Raw genomic sequence first — 10,000 nt, forward strand, 5'->3', positions numbered from 1 at the left:
TCCACGCTCTCTTCAAAAATGTGAGTTCTTTTAATTCTTCCACTTAATTATTCATTTTAAAGTAAACAACTAGTTATACTATACAACTAGTTATATTATTACATTATAATGTATGTGTATTATATACTATCATTTTATAACATAAACATAGTTGAGTTATTAAATTAAACGTCAAATATTTTATTACCTAAAATTAAGTTAATCGTAAAATCTGATGTAGTATGAGATATTCCTTAGAAACTAACTATAAATATTCTTGAAGTAAAACAATACCATCTATAAATAGAACAATGAGAAATAGTAAAACAAACTAAACACAACATGTTTATTTTAACAATATTTTTTATTTAGTTTAATCTAATCTAGTTTACTTAATAAACTTTACTTCTAATTATCATAGTATTTAATATAGAATATAGTTAACAATCTTTTAAACAAAGTCTTAAATAAAGTTACAGGGAGTAATTGTAATTAAAACACCAAAAAAAAAAGGTATTAATAAAAAAATACTTACATCAAGTTAAAATTTTATAAGGATTAATTTAAAATATCAAATCGATTGTAAATCAAGTGCAAATAGGTTTTTTAAACAAACCGAAGGGTTTATAAAGGCTTGTAAACGGTTTCAGACGCCTACGACCATACCACACTGAGCACACCCCATCTCGTCCGATCTGGGAAGTTAAGCAGTGTCGGGCGTGGTTAGTACTTAGATGGGTGACCGCTTGGGAATACCACGTGCCGTAGGCTTTTGCTTTTTGAATTCATCTTTTTTGTACTATTTTTCTTTCTGACCTATTTATACTTATTACTCGTTTATTTACATTTTTTTAACGCTTAAAAGAAAAGTAACTTCTAGTTATTAGCAAATAAAAACGTAAGCCAATCAGATAACGTTATTTGCTGTTTAAACCAATTAGAGCGCTAAAAAGTGGTTTGACCAGTTTGAGATATCGAAAAAATAATTGCACCATCTTGTAGAGTACAATTTTCTGAGTTAAAATTAATACAATTAGTCTTTTATACTAAAACTTAAAAGTTTTTTTGTCCACAAACAAATCACTTGAAAAATCAAACGAAAATAAATTTTGCACTTTTGTATTGTGAGTCATAATAAGTTATTTACTGTTACCAACAGATACTAGCAAAAGCTTCTTAAAGTTTTGTATTAACTTAATGTATTTGTAATAAATTTTACTTAATAGAAACTATTGAATTACGTTTACTTAGTTTACTTTTGTATGTGTATTAAATATATAGCAATTTTGTTTGAACTTAAATAAGGACTATTAAACTATTAAAAGAAAACTATCAAAGTTTACTAACTCAAAAGCTAAATCTTAGTTTTATTGTTAAAACATTTATGTTGTAATTTACTAATAACTAAATGAGTTTATTTCAAACAAAAAGAATTAAATAATGTTATGTTATGTCAAGCCTCCTATATGAGGTATATAGGTATATAAGGTATACAAGCTTATGTTTGAAAGTTATAATAATAAAAATAAAAATAAATATTTAGTTGGTAAATTTGTATGTTTTAATATGCTTTGAAATTAGAGTTAGTATAGAAGTTTTTTTTTAAGTATAATAAATATAAATATTTAGTTACTAACAATAAACTAAAATACCAATTTTGTAGTTATTACAAAAAAAAAAACAAAAATATTATACAAAAGTTTCATAATTATAAGCTTTGAATAACTTTACTTCATAACTATATTCATGTTTGCATATTTAAATTATAAAAAGTTAGTGTTTTGTGTATTGACTTTATGATTATTTTATTTTAGTAACTGTTAGTTTTATACTTTAATAAAAGAAATATGGTTAACAAGTAAGTTAAAAATGAAAGAAGCATAAAAAAACACACTATTTAACTGCTTATTCAATAGTTGATTATTTTAATTATTTTTCTGTTATATAGTTTAATCGTATTGTATAAAAAATACAGAGGTTTAAAGTAAGTTTGAATAAAAATAAAACAAAACATATAAAAAACAGTTCAAATACATAGTTTTTTTTTTTAATGTTCGCGATGGAGAAAACAATGGAGAAAATTTAATTCTTTAATAATAAGTAGTAATTTAAAAAAAAAATAATACAAATAAAGTTATACAATATATATACAATAGTTTGTCAAACTAGGCAAAAAAGAGTAGGCCACCACTACAATCCAATGTTCCAACTGGAAATTCAATGAGATCGTTACTGTACTTGTGATGAACGTTGATAATCCCAAAGATTGTAAGTCGAAGGCCTTACCCAACCTAACCAGCGCACTGGTTTTCTTACAACTGAATTAATCAACATTTAATATTGAATATAATCATTATTGATAGATAGAGGAATGTTGACAATCAACAACAGATTGTAAGTCAAAGGCATTACTCGACCAAAGTACCCACAACCTAGATTGAACAACATTTATTAGATAGATTTGTTTATTGATAGATAGAGAAATATTGACAATCCACAACAGATTGTAAGTCAAAGGCATTACTCGACCCAAGTACCCACAACCTAGATTGAACAACATTTGTTAGATAGATTTGTTAAATAGATAGATAGTACAGTATAATCTCAAAGAATTTGAAGTTGAACATTGAACAATAGTGGCCACCATTTCAGGCCTGCTGGCAGCTAGATTACAGCCCCCGGCTACGCAGACCTGCAATATTGATGAAAAAAAACAGTATATATATTTCCGAATCTGACTTTGAGTACTTTTTATATATTATTAACAAAGTTTTTTAGGGGTAATATCTGTTTAGTTCTTTAATATATCTTTAAAATAAAACACTAAATTAATAACATAATAATAATAATATTTTGTTTTTAATTCGTTAATAAAGTTATTTAATAATATTATATATTAAATGTATATAATAAGTTTAAGTAATAAAATAAATATAATATAACAAATATATTGTATAATAATAATTTTAAAATTAGTAAAAAATAAATAAACATAGTTGAGTTATCAAATTAAACAAACTAGAACGTCAAGTATTTAATTACTAAAATTAATTAATTTAAATTCAAATTGACACTGTAATTGACATGTAATTGTAATTGACAAAATTATAAAAATCAACCTATTTATATAGCAAAATATTTCTTTATCTTTGTCGTGGCGTTGGGTCTTTGGTCTTGACAGCTAACTCATAAGCGGAAGGTTGTGAGATCGAGTCCCGCTAGTCGTCACGCAAGACATATACTTGAGAGCCGGAGTTAAATTTCTTTGTCATTTGAATTTGAACGCCTGCTAGACAGGCAATTTTTTTGTTATTTAGTGATTTATTAAAGCAGTTTTGCGTTTTACGTTTTTAGCAGACATGCAGTTTCCACTATGACATTGTTTACGTTAATTAATTGTCTCTCAAAATATATTTATATTATATCACATTAAATGAAAAAATAAGTTAACTATCTTATATTAATTTAAATAACGTTTATATAACCTTTTACTAAATTTTTATAAGTTTAATATTCTTATCAATTATTTTATATATTACTTTTTTAAGGTGTTTAAAACTTTTAGAAGCTGTATGTAATGTCTTTTAGTTTAATAGTTCTGTTAAACTATAAAAAAATATAAACATGGTTGAGTTATCAAATTAAACAAAATAGAACGTCAAGTATATAATTACTAAAATTAATTTAATTAAAAAAAAATCTCAGGTAATCTAAAATGTCAGGAATTATTTAAAAATAAATATAAATTTAAAACTTATTATATTGAAAAGATTGATGAATAATACTCTTGAATGTATGCAATGTTTGTATTTGTAATGCAATAACATAAATGGATAGATCAATGACAAATTGTAAACATATTGTATTATTTTATTTTACGATTTTATTTATTTAATTCAATAATTCAATAAACTTTACTTCTACTTGTCCTGGTCTTAGGTAATTTATAGATAACAATTATTTAAACAAACACTTTTGTACAGTTACAATACAGTTTTAGTACAGTTTGGGAGTAACTGTTGATAAAAAAAAACAAAAAAAAGGTTAATTCAGGTTAAAATTTTATAAGGAATAATTTTAAAATATCAAATTGATTGTAAATCAAGTGCAAATAGGTTTTTTAAACAAACCGAAGGGTTTATAAAGGCTTGTAAACGCTTTCAAACGCCTACGACCATACCACACTGAGCACACCCCATCTCGTCCGATCTGGGAAGTTAAGCAGTGTCGGGCGTGGTTAGTACTTAGATGGGTGACCGCTTGGGAATACCACGTGCCGTAGGCTTTTGCTTTTTGAATTCATCTTTTTGTACTATTTTTCTTTCTGACCTATTTATACATATTACTCGTTTATTTACATTTCTTTTAACGCTTAAAAGAAAAGTAAATTCTAGTTATTAGCAAATAAAAACGTAAGCCAATCAGATAACGTTATTTGCTGTTTAAACCAATTAGAGCGCTAAAAAAGTGGTTTGACCAGTTTGAGATATCGAAAAAATAATGGCACCATCTTGTAGAGTACAATTTTCTGAGTTAAAATTAATACAATTAGTCTTTTATACTAAAACTTAAAAGTTTTTTTGTCCACAAACAAATCACTTGAAAAATCAAACGAAAATAAATTTTGCACTTTTGTATTGTGAGTCATAATAAGTTATTTACTGTTACCAACAGATACTAGCAAAAGCTTTTTAAAGTTTTGTATTAACTTAATGTATTTGTACTTAGTTTAAATTAATAGAGTTTATTTGGTTTACTTTATTATGTGTATTGAATGTGATACAACTAAAACAAAACAAACAAGGAGAGTACTTGAATAGAACCAACACAATTTACAGACCAGTTGTGTACTAAACTTAAAGCAATTCTGAATAGTGAATATGCAGTTATTATTATAAGTTCAAAGTTCACTTTAACTTAATTTAATGTATTTTGTAAATTGGTTTTATTTAATAGATAGTAGTGAATTACTTTATTTAATTTACTTTAGTATGTGTTATATAACTTTATTTAAACAAGAAGCAAAACGGGATTATACTTTCAATAAACTACACAATTTACAGACCAGTTGTGTACTAAATTTAAAGCAATTCTGAATAGTGAATATGCAGTTATTATTATAAGTTCAAAGTTCATTTTTATTTATTTTAATGTATTTTGTAAAATTGGTTTTATATAATAGATAGTAGTGAATTACTTTATTTAATTTACTTTAGTATGTGTTGTATAACTTTATTTAAACCAGAAGCAAAACGGGATTATACTTTCAATAAACTACACAATTTACAGACCAGTTGTGTACTAAATAAAAAGCTATTGTGAATAGTGAATATGCAATTGTTATTATAAGTTTATAAGTTCACAGTTTACAAAAGCTTAACCATTTAGTTATTATTTTGTTCATATTTGCATATCTAATTTATGAAAAGTTAGTGTTATGTGTATTGGCTTTTTAATTTCTTTATTTGTAGAACTGCTAGTTTTATATTCTAAAGAAACATGTTTAAATAAATATGTTTAACAAGTAACTTAAAAATGGAAGAAATATATTGTATATATTGAACTATTTATATTTATTCTAGCTATTTGCTTAGTGTATTTATTAATGTGATTATTTTATTTTGTTGTTTGTCTTATAGTTTAATCGTATTGTGTTGAAATATATATAACAAATACAGAGGTTTAAAGTAAGTTTAAATGAAAATAAAATAAGACATATAGTTGAAATTATAAAATTATAAGTTTAAAAAAATAGTTTTTTTTTTTTTTTCTTTGTTTGTTTGATTGTTTGTTTATTATATAATCGCGACGTTTCATTTTATTACTTTTAAGCATACTAAATATAATAATAGGTATAGTTATAGGAAAAATTCTATTAGTTTCTAATGTAATAAAAAAGTTTATTTCCACAAATAAATAAATACCTGAAAAATCAAATGAAAAATAAATTTCGCACTCTTGTATTGTGAGTCATAATAGGTTATTTACTGTTACCAACAGATACTAGCGAAGGCTTTTAAAGTTCTATGTTAATTCAATGTATTTGTACTTAGTTTTATTAAAATGACAGTATTTTTAGTTAAGTATGTTTATTTAACGTTGTGTAACTCAAGTAAAACCAGAAGCAAATAAGGAGACTACTTTCAATAAACTACACAAATTAAAAATATATTATTATTTATAAATCAATCGTGTTGTGTTTCAAAATACATTTTTCAAATAATGTTTTACAAGTATTTATCAGTTATTTAGTTTTCTTTTTATAGTTAGCTGTATTGTTTTATTTATTTGTTATTATTTTTATTTAATTGTTTGCTTATTATATTTATCGCCATGTGCTTAAAAAATAAAACAACTATAAAGGTTTAAAAAGTAAGTTTAAATAAAAATAAAATGAAACATATAAAATAAGTTTATGATTTTTTTATTATTATTATTTTTATTTAATTGTTTGCTTATTATATTTATCGCGATGTGCTTAAAAGAATAGAACAAATACAAAGGTTTAAATTGTAAGTTTTAAATAAAATAAAATGTAACATATAAAATAAGCTTATGTTTGATTTTTTTATTTTATTTTTATTTATTTTTATTTAATTGTTTGTTTATTATATTTATCGCGATCTGCTTAAAAAATAAAACGAGTATTAAGGTTTGAAAAGGTTATTAAATAAAAATAAAATGAAACATATAAAATAAGCTTATGTTTTTATTTTTATTTTTTTTTTTATTATTATTTTTATTCAATTGTTTGTTTATTATATTTATCGCAATGTGCTTAAAACGATAAAACAAATATAAAGATTTAAAAAGTAAGTTTAAATAAAAAATAATACAAATAAAGCTTATTTATAATAAACAAACATATTTAAAACATTATAAAAAGTAGTTTATATATATTATTTTTTATTTATTTCTTTTAAACATATTAAATAAAGTATAAAAAAAGTATTAAAACATTTAAACGTAGCATAAATAAGCTTAAAATATTAAAAAAATTGAAAAGAAACAAAGAAATTTAAAAAAAATCGGGAAAAATCGGCAAAAAAGTTCAACAACAACATTTGAGCATCATACGCGTATGCATTACTTTACACTAGTGAGAGAGACGTGTTTGTGCGTTCGGTCGACTTGGCGAGAAAGCGGGCTTAAAGCATTACTGTTTAGCACCCGAGGCGCGGCTATTGCAGCGGCGGCGAACGTGCTATGTAAACGCATCGGAGCAGCGTATGAAAAACTACAAGCGTCCAGCGGCGGTAGGCTTATAGCTTTGCGAAGTCGTCGAGACGAGTAGCCGACGCAGGCACGGCTCGAGGCGGGTAACTGCAGCAGACAGATGGCGTGTTGCTGCTGACGAGTTAACCGGCAGAAGGCAAACGGTTGGTCGGGAGAAAGAACAGTCAGTTGTATAGCTGCATGCTGCAGTCGACGCGGGCTGGCGCTTTAAACAGCAAAAGGCCGGCGCCGACTTTCAGTAACGTTCGCAAGGCTTTTAAGCCGAGTGATAGAAAAGGTCTGTATTTATACAGTAAAAACGCTCAGTCGAGCAACGGGTTTAAACGCCCTCGGATAGTTATCTGGTTGATCCTGCCAGTAGTCATATGCTTGTCTCAAAGATTAAGCCATGCAAGTGTAAGTACGAGCTCACGTACAGTGAAACTGCGAATGGCTCATTAAATCAGTTATGGTTCATTTGATTGTACGCTTTTACATGGATAACTGTGGCAATTCTAGAGCTAATACATGCGTAAAGCGCCGAACTGACGTGAGGCGCGCATTTATCAGACCAAAACTAACCGGCTTTCGGGTCGTTACAATGGTGACTCTGGATAAGCTTGCGGATCGCACGGCCTAGTGCTGGCGACATCTCATTAAAGCAACTGCCCTATCAACTATCGTCGGTACGGTATCGGCCTACCGAGGTTGTAACGGGTGACGGAGAATCAGGGTTCGATTCCGGAGAGGGAGCCTGAGAAACGGCTACCACATCCAAGGAAGGCAGCAGGCGCGCAAATTACCCATTCCCGGCTCGGGGAGGTAGTGACGAAAAATAACAATGCAGACCTCGTACGAGGTCCTGCAATTGGAATGAGTACACTTTAAACTTTTTAACGAGTATCCATTGGAGGCAAGTCTGGTGCCAGCAGCCGCGGTAATTCCAGCTCCAAAAGTGTATATTTAATGCGGTTGAAAAGCTCGTAGTTGGATATAGGGACGGCGAGGTTGGTCGGTCGAAAGGCTAGCACTGGCCTTGTTGTTCTTGTTGGTCGGTGCCTTCGCGGTGCTCTTAACTGAGTGTTGCGGTGGTCCGGCAAGTTTACCTTGAAAAAATTAGAGTGTTCAAAGCAGGCTTTACGCTTGTATAATGTTGCATGGAATAATGGAATAGGACCTCGGTTCTATTTTGTTGGTTTTCGGAGCACGAGGTAATGATTAATAGGAACGGACGGGGGCATCCGTACTGTGCCGTTAGAGGTGAAATTCTTGGATCGGCGCAAGACGAACGACTGCGAAAGCATTTGCCAAGAATGTTTTCTTTAATCAAGAGCGAAAGTCAGAGGTTCGAAGACGATCAGATACCGTCCTAGTTCTGACCTTAAACGATGCCGACTAGCGATCGGGCAGTGTCGAACTTAAGAACTGTCCGGCAGCTTCCGGGAAACCAAAGTCTTTGGGTTCCGGGGGAAGTATGGTTGCAAAGCTGAAACTTAAAGGAATTGACGGAAGGGCACCACCAGGAGTGGAGCCTGCGGCTTAATTTGACTCAACACGGGAAATCTCACCCGGCCCGGACACAGCGAGGATTGACAGATTGAGAGCTCTTTCTTGATTCTGTGGGTGGTGGTGCATGGCCGTTCTTAGTTGGTGGAGCGATTTGTCTGGTTAATTCCGATAACGAACGAGACTCTTACTTGCTAAATAGCTGCTCGACCCATTGGGTCGGAGACAACTTCTTAGAGGGACTAGTGGCGTTTAGCCACACGAGATTGAGCAATAACAGGTCTGTGATGCCCTTAGATGTTCGGGGCCGCACGCGCGCTACACTGACCGGATCATCGTGTGTTCCCTAGGCCGAAAGGTCCGGGTAATCCGTTGAACCCCGGTCGTGCTAGGGATAGGGACTTGCAATTGTTTCCCTTGAACGAGGAATTCCCAGTAAGCGCGAGTCATTAGCTTGCGTTGATTACGTCCCTGCCCTTTGTACACACCGCCCGTCGCTACTACCGATTGAATGGTTTAGTGAGGTCCTCCGATTGAGCCTGGTACGTGCGGCAACGCACTCGCCGGTGTTCGAAAAGACGATCGAACTTGATCATTTAGAGGAAGTAAAAGTCGTAACAAGGTTTCCGTAGGTGAACCTGCGGAAGGATCATTAACGAATCGAAATTTGATTTCAAGCGACGTCTCTTCTTCGAAGGGACCGAGCCCTGTAACTGTTATAGTTCGGTCGCGTTGCTTTCTGACAGCGGGAGTAATAATTCAGCACGCAAGTGCTGGCGCGGCCGCTTCTTTTTGAACACGATTTTTTGGTTGCATTGAGATTGATTAACACGAGAGATCTCTTAGCGGTGGATCACTCGGCTCGAGCGTCGATGAAGGACGGAGCTAGCTCCGAGAAGTAATGTGAATTGCAGGACACATTGAGCATCGATATTCTGAACGCGTATTGCGGCCTCGGGTAATCCTGGGGCCACGTCCGTCTCAGGGTCTTTAACACACCGATCCTTTCATTAGTTTGAAAGTGCCTGCGACTCGTTTCTTAATTAAGGAGCGTGTCGTCAAAGACAGCTGGTCTGGCGATTTCACAGCTGAAGCGTGAGCAGCCTGCTGGCCTCGGGTGAGGTAGCAACGACGGTAGGTGCTCGAGAATAAGTTAAGTGACTTCAAAAGGCCGACGTACAAAGCGCATGTACTTTTGTAGTACATCACTTTTGACCTGAGATCGGGCGGGACGACCCGCTGAACTTAAGCATATCACTAAGCGGAGGAAAAGAAACTAACAAGGATTCCCCTAGTAACG

General features: G+C 31.3%; 5 non-coding genes across 5 annotated transcripts in view; all 5 read left to right on the forward strand.

Annotated features, from left to right (window-relative positions):
* The first annotated feature begins 631 nt into the window (after positions 1-631).
* On the forward strand, positions 632-750 carry LOC145848579 (5S ribosomal RNA). The gene has a single exon (XR_014372048.1). It is a non-coding gene; the product is annotated as a 5S ribosomal RNA (ribosomal RNA).
* A 3,395-nt stretch (positions 751-4,145) lies between these two features.
* Positions 4,146-4,264, forward strand: LOC145848580 (5S ribosomal RNA). The gene has a single exon (XR_014372049.1). It is a non-coding gene; the product is annotated as a 5S ribosomal RNA (ribosomal RNA).
* A 3,289-nt stretch (positions 4,265-7,553) lies between these two features.
* LOC145848576 (small subunit ribosomal RNA) lies at positions 7,554-9,355 on the forward strand. Its single transcript, XR_014372046.1, has one exon. It is a non-coding gene; the product is annotated as a small subunit ribosomal RNA (ribosomal RNA).
* Positions 9,356-9,537: 182 nt separating this feature from the next.
* Positions 9,538-9,690, forward strand: LOC145848582 (5.8S ribosomal RNA). The gene has a single exon (XR_014372051.1). It is a non-coding gene; the product is annotated as a 5.8S ribosomal RNA (ribosomal RNA).
* Positions 9,691-9,912: 222 nt separating this feature from the next.
* LOC145848577 (large subunit ribosomal RNA) overlaps positions 9,913-10,000 on the forward strand; it is a 3,631-nt gene continuing 3,543 nt past the window's right edge. Inside the window, exon 1 of the ribosomal RNA XR_014372047.1 lies at positions 9,913-10,000. This exon is cut by the window's right edge and continues 3,543 nt beyond it. This is a non-coding gene — a ribosomal RNA (large subunit ribosomal RNA).

This window comes from Thalia democratica, unplaced genomic scaffold (genome assembly GCF_965202585.1).
Source record: "Thalia democratica unplaced genomic scaffold, ktThaDemo2.hap1.1 HAP1_SCAFFOLD_1540, whole genome shotgun sequence".
Lineage (NCBI taxonomy): Eukaryota > Metazoa > Chordata > Thaliacea > Salpida > Salpidae > Thalia > Thalia democratica.